We start from the raw sequence: 5988 nt of genomic DNA on the forward strand, positions 1-5988 counted from the left end.
TGTGGCGCAAGGAGTTGGGTATGGTGCACTGTCTCTGCACAGTGTGCAATGCTCGACAAGCGTCCTGCCGGTGCTGTGCCTCCAATGGATCCGTGTCTGGCCGTGTCCGCGCCATTGAGGCTTATCCGCGCGCTGTCGCGGCGCGCCTATGGACGGCGGCATGACGTCACAGTGTCTCCGCCCCGCCGCCCCTGAGCGTCGCGCGCCCCGTGTGCCGCAGAACGCCATGGCCGACCCGCGTGGGCTCGCAGCAGATGAACCTGACGGCCGTGCGCCGCCACGACCCGTACGTGGCCGACATTGTGGACAGCGCCACCCAGGTGGCCGTCTACGAGTACAACTCGCCGGCCAGCGAGTGGGTAGGTGGCGCCCCCCGCGCGTGGATGCGACCTGTGGTGCTACTCTGGGGAGGCGAGGGTGGCGCTCCGTCGGGCTAGGGACGGACTCGTGTTTGAGCTATATGGTGTTGGTTTCTTCATGTTTGCCTTGTGTACTCAAGATGGCGACCAGTGGATGCCTTACAGCATCTTAATTTCGGGAGTTGTGTTGCTCACCTGTGTCGGAAGTCTGCATATGCCGAGGCTACAAGTAGCTGTCCTATCGAACAACCTCTGTGTATGTGCGTACGTGCAGGGTCGTGGCATCGCCTCGCTATTTGTTTTTCTCAGCACCTGACGTCGTGATAGCCTGTTTTAACGGCGTGTTTTGCGGCGCTTGGTCTTAACAGTCAGCGTGGAACGTTTTAAAAGTTGGTACGTCATTGTTGTACTGTCATGGGGTGCGGTATTTGCAGAGTGGCGTTGCCCGCAGAGCCCCAGTATATTAAACGTGAGGGAAAACCGTGATGTCGTGGTCTGTGTCCAGTCAAGCCGTCTGACAGAGTTTCCTGTTGCAGCAAAAAACAGACATGCAGGGAGCGCTCTTCGTCTACAAAAGGTAAGAGGACTGACGCTCATATCGGTCCAGTGCAGCGCAACGGGGTGCGTGCTTGTGCCAGATATTGTAGTTTGGTAATTTCGTCGCCCAGTTAGCGTCCTTTCCCTTAAGAAGGGTCTGCCTTCCCAGTGCCAGCCACTCAGGGATATAAGGACTGGGATCGTTATGCCGTCTTCGCCGAGCACATCTCTCGTAAACGTCCTTACGAGCACCATGTGACGACTTCGCCGAATTACACCTTCCTCGACGCCCTGTGGGTACCGTTCCTCTTCTATGAGAGCCACCCCGGACTGTTTATTGCCAGCTTTTCCTAGCAAAGAGCGTGCCGACCAGGTGAACCCCGGGACAGCTGCTTGGGGGCGAGACGGGGCGCTGCCGGAGCGGCGTCCTGGAGGCCCCCCCCCCCACCCCCCCCAGTCCACAGCCTCAGTGCCGAGCGGGCTCTGACCCTGCTTCAGCTCCCATCTCCCCGAAAAGGGAGCAGCGCGCGGCAGGCGCCGGTCGTCTGCCTTATATGTGGCGACTGGCGTCCGGTCGCGGGCGAGCCATGTCGCGCGTCATCCAGGGCGGCCCGACAGCGGTGCCGGCCCGCTGTGCGTGGCGCGGGCCGCCCGGGTGGCCAGGGTGGGCGCGCGCCGACCGCGTCCGGCCGCCCACCTCCAGGGCACAGTGTCGGCCGGCGCTGCTCTCCTGGTGCCGAGCGGGTCCTCCTGCCTCGCGTGTCTCTGTGTGATGCGCTTTGGGGAAGTGACGCTTCGTTCGGTACTGATCATGGTGCCGGAATGCTGGAATGTTGACGACGAGAGGGCCGGTTGAAACATTGTTGGGCTGGCAGGAAGGGCTGAATCTGTTCAGTTTCCATAACAGAAACTTTGTTGTTTTCGTTTCGGCTAGAATAGCCTGCAGGAATAGCAGCCAGACTGCCCCGCTGCCTTGTCTTCCCAATGTGAAGCCTCCTGCAAGCCTGGGAACCGCCCGCTGACGTTAAGGGCCTTGTGATGTTTAGGCCTCGTTGGCTTACTTTGGTCTATCTCTGAACATATTGCACCAGACTTGATGAACATGTTATCGAAGCTGAGACCGTTGACCGGTGGTCGCGCATGCGCATGGAACCTTCCATTTGGGCCCTGGTACGGGGCAGCACCATCACGCAACACCGCTTGACAGCACCAGCTTCGGCGTGGCTGGACCACCATTGGCAATGCCGATGATCATGAGGGTCCGGTCAGTGGCCCGATGCGTCCATGCATTCGTGGACAACACGCGTGGTCGGCAAACAAGCTGCCTTCTGCGAAACCTGGCTTGGCCGTGAAGGCGGCGACACTGGAAACGGCATGCACTGGGCTAAACGTCCGCGGTGATGTGGTGTGACATGCTTTATAACAGCAGCTGAAGTCGGCCACATGTCTTCATCGGCGTGTGTATAAAGTCAGGATGAGTCGTGTGGGTATCCCCCCAGGCTTTTCTGCTGACCGCCTCATTTTCTGTTTCAAAAGCAAGAACAAGTTCGAAAGATTAGAGAAGCGACTGCAGGTTTGTGTTGTCATTTCCCAGAAAGTTATGGAGATCATTGGGAGCATGGTATTTCGATAGAACGAAACGCATGTCACGGTTTCGCGTACGTGTGCTGATTGGTAGTATTCTCACCAACGCAAGTGGTCACGACGCAAAAGCGATTTGTCCTCGATGTTGGCGTATCCTTGAACGCCAGCTGTGGCCAACAGATGGCGCAGTTTGAGGTCGGTGTTGGTTTCCTGGGCGGCCACGCCGCTCGACCGCACTCGGCCTCTACAGGAGGAGGGTCGTCCGGTCCGGAGAGCATCGAGCCGGCTGTGCCTCGTCCCGACTGCATTTGTCGTTTGTCGGGCCGAATCATCCCTCACTGTGCCTGGAGCAACCCCCGCGCAGCCGCCGCCTGGCCAGGTCGCGTTCGCTTGCGGTTGGCTCGTGTGCTGGACTCATCGGCGGGTTTGGTAGCGTGCCGTTGGCGTTGCGCACGTAGGCATCGTCCTTTTGCCGCCGGGAGCTCACGGCTGGTGCCGCCTGAGCACGGCTGACTCAAGACGAGAGCGGGCGGGCCAACAGCTGACCAACACCCGGGCCGACACCCGGGCTGACAGAGGTCAGTCCCAGACCGAAACAGCAGCTGACGCACGGTGCTGACGCCGGACGATGACAGCCGCGCCCGTCAGCCGCAACTCGCGGCCGCGGCTGACGGGCATGGCTCGCTCGGGGTCGACCCTCGGGCGGCGTCTGGCCATGAGAGGGTGGCGCTCGGCCGTCCGGCGCCGGCTCTGATCGCGCCGGGGCGCCTATAAACGTTTGAAAGGAGGCCGGCCGTTGTCAAAACAGCCGCCGTCGCCGCTGAACTGTAGCTGGCGGCTGAGTCAGCGGCGCGCGGCACCGGGTGGAGCCGCTGCTCCTCAGGACCGGGATGTCTGACCCCCCCCCCTTCCCGCGGCCCGTCATAGACGGCCCGACCCGCCGATGAGCGGCCACCCCGGCCGCGCGGTCCGCCGCTCCGCCGCTGCTCTGACCCTCGCCCCCGCAGCCCGACCGGCCGGCGAATGACTATCCCAGCCGTGCGGTCGGCTGCTTCGCCGCTGGTCTGACGCCCCCCCCCCCTCCCGTGTCCCGCCACAGGTGGCCGGACCCGCCGGTGAGCAGCCACCCGGCCGCGCGGTCGGCCCTCCGCCGCTGGTCTGACCGGTGATGTGAGGGAGGGAAGTGTGCGGGGCTCCGGCCGTCCCCGGCTCGTCAGCCGTCTGCTCTGTGTCCGCGGACACCAGCTGGCCAGCTGGGCGCGGCCTGAACAGCCAGCGCGTGCTGTCAGTTCTGTTGGCCGGTGCGCCTGATGAACTTCGCACCCGGCTGTCATGGACCGTCTCCGTGCCAGGGATGGAGCGGCCTGGGTGGTGCGGACTGTATCAGTCAGGGTGAGGCTTTGAGAGCTCGCCACATGAAGACCAGTCTGTCGTGCTCTGAGGTGACTTGCGGTTGTTGCAGCGAAAGGGATCGCCCCATTTTGCACTTGAGCATCGTCCCGTCCTCTGCAACCTGCGTTATTCGCGATGAATAGTGGACGGACTGGTTATTGTCATTTTTCTTGTTTTGCACGGAAAGCATGGTGTCATTTTCATGCGATGAGTTTTAACACAAGACTCATCCTACCTTTCTCTAATCATTGTTTTTGGCATGGGTTCGCTGCTCGGTAAGCGACGCAAGAATCTCCGCTTCTCGTGCCGGTGATCTGTGTTGTATCTTCATCCACACCCTGAATGGCACATTAAGGGCCCAAGGCTTAGCGCGGGCGGGCGTGTTTTGCTGAGGAGCGCGCCAGACGGCGCGTCTGGCGCGTTGCCACGCGCTCGTGTGGTCCCCCGGGCGCCATCTGTTTGCTGTATCGCCGGCGGCCCCCTGGCGACCCCCGCCGCACGGGCCTGCCGAACAATGCCCGCTGGTGCTGGCGGGCGGTGGGCGTGCACGTTACGCCGCCGCTTACCTGGGAGCGACGGAGGAGGCGGCGGGTCTGTGGGGCGCGGTTGCCGGGGGCTGGTGCGGTGTCACTGGTGGACGCGGCGCCACGGGACACTTGGGCTCTGGGTCAGCAGCGGTGGCCGGGGCGGTGCCGTCGCTCGGCCCTCTCGCGCACCTGTGTCGGCCGGGACACACCGTCGCGCCGGCGGCCTCCTCACGCAGCGCGCGGCGCCCGACTGGCGGCGGCGGCGGCGGCGTCCTCCGGCTGCCGCCCCTCCCCGCCGGCCGGCCGGCCGACGGAGAGCGGACCTCGCGCCGCACGCACCCGGGCCCGGGCCCAGCGCTGACACCTCGCCGTGAGGCTGCTCTAGTTTGGTGGCCGGTCACGGACGCCTCCCCAGCCATGGCGGGTGTGGCGCGTGGCTCCAGCGCCGACACCTCGCCGTGAGGCTGCTCTGGTCTGTTGACCGGTCACGGACGTCTCCCCAGCCACGGCGGGTGTGGCGCGTGGCTTCGGCACCGACACCTCGCCATGAGGCTGCTCTGGTCTGTTGACCGGTCACGGACGTCTCCTCAGCCATGGCGGGTGTGGCGCGTGGCTCGGGCGCCCGCGGCTGCGGCCAAGTCACAGCTCGTCATTGTCAGACATATTCAGTGTGCATAGCAGACCTCCGCTTTCGGCCGGCTGCGCTGTGTCCCGCTGCCCGTGCCCTGCCGTGTGGTGGGAGATGTGTGGGGCTTACACAGTTGGGAGCCGTTCAGGTCGCAGTCGCCGGTCCGGCTCTGCGGACCAGCTGGAGAGCTCGCTCATTCTCGACGAAGGCCTCGCGCGGACGTGCGGTGGAGCTGACTGGCCGGTCCCCCCCCCCCCCCTGGCGGCCGTGGGCGACCGGCAGACGTATCAAATCCTGCCAACATCAATCCCTATTGGCGCTCTGATTGGTGTAGTCGCGTCATCACGAGCGTTCGTATTGCAGGTCGGGTCCGCCCTACCACAGCTTCATGGTGCTCAACCGTTTGAACACGAAGAACCTGCTGCAGCCCGCTCACCAAGGAGCTGGAGTTCCAGCTGCAGGCGCCCTTCCTCCTCTACAGAACGTCGCAAGGTGGGTGCGCATGTGGACGCCTCGACTGCCGCTGCTGCAGACTGTGTGCGCCACAGCGTACATCGATTACCGACTCGCTGCCGAAAGAGGACAGCACTCTGTCTTACGCAATAGGCGGTGCCGGGTTCAGAACAGCAATTCCGAGAACAGATATGCGTGACAGCAGCGGCTGCCGACACTCCTGCCGGTCCCGGGAACGGCTGTACTGAGCCCCCCATCCTACCCCACCCCACGCCCACCTGTTCGTCACGCGGCGGCCGATGGTGCATGGCCTGCCGCCGCCAACGGCCGGCGCCGAGTGATCGCCCGGGCCGCCGGCACCTGGCCGAGCGAGGGCTGTTTATTTACGCCCGCCAGATGGACGTCGTCGCGGGCTCGACGCACTGCCGACGCCGGCCGCTCCTGTGCAGGTGTAGCGCCCGTGTCGGCGCGCCTCTCCCGCGGCGAGTGTGTGTTGTGATAGAGCGCC

At 63.8% G+C, this 5988-nt stretch overlaps 1 long non-coding RNA gene across 1 annotated transcript; it reads left to right on the plus strand.

Annotated features, from left to right (window-relative positions):
- Positions 1-238: 238 nt before the first annotated feature.
- On the plus strand, positions 239-5456 carry LOC119110815 (uncharacterized). The gene is made up of 3 exons (XR_005095562.1): positions 239-359; positions 896-936; positions 5391-5456. It is a non-coding gene; the product is annotated as an uncharacterized LOC119110815 (long non-coding RNA).
- Positions 5457-5988: the final 532 nt, after the last annotated feature.

Source organism: Pollicipes pollicipes, unplaced genomic scaffold (assembly GCF_011947565.3).
Source record: "Pollicipes pollicipes isolate AB1234 unplaced genomic scaffold, Ppol_2.1 Scaffold_7236;HRSCAF=8622_pilon_pilon_pilon, whole genome shotgun sequence".
NCBI lineage: Eukaryota > Metazoa > Arthropoda > Thecostraca > Pollicipedomorpha > Pollicipedidae > Pollicipes > Pollicipes pollicipes.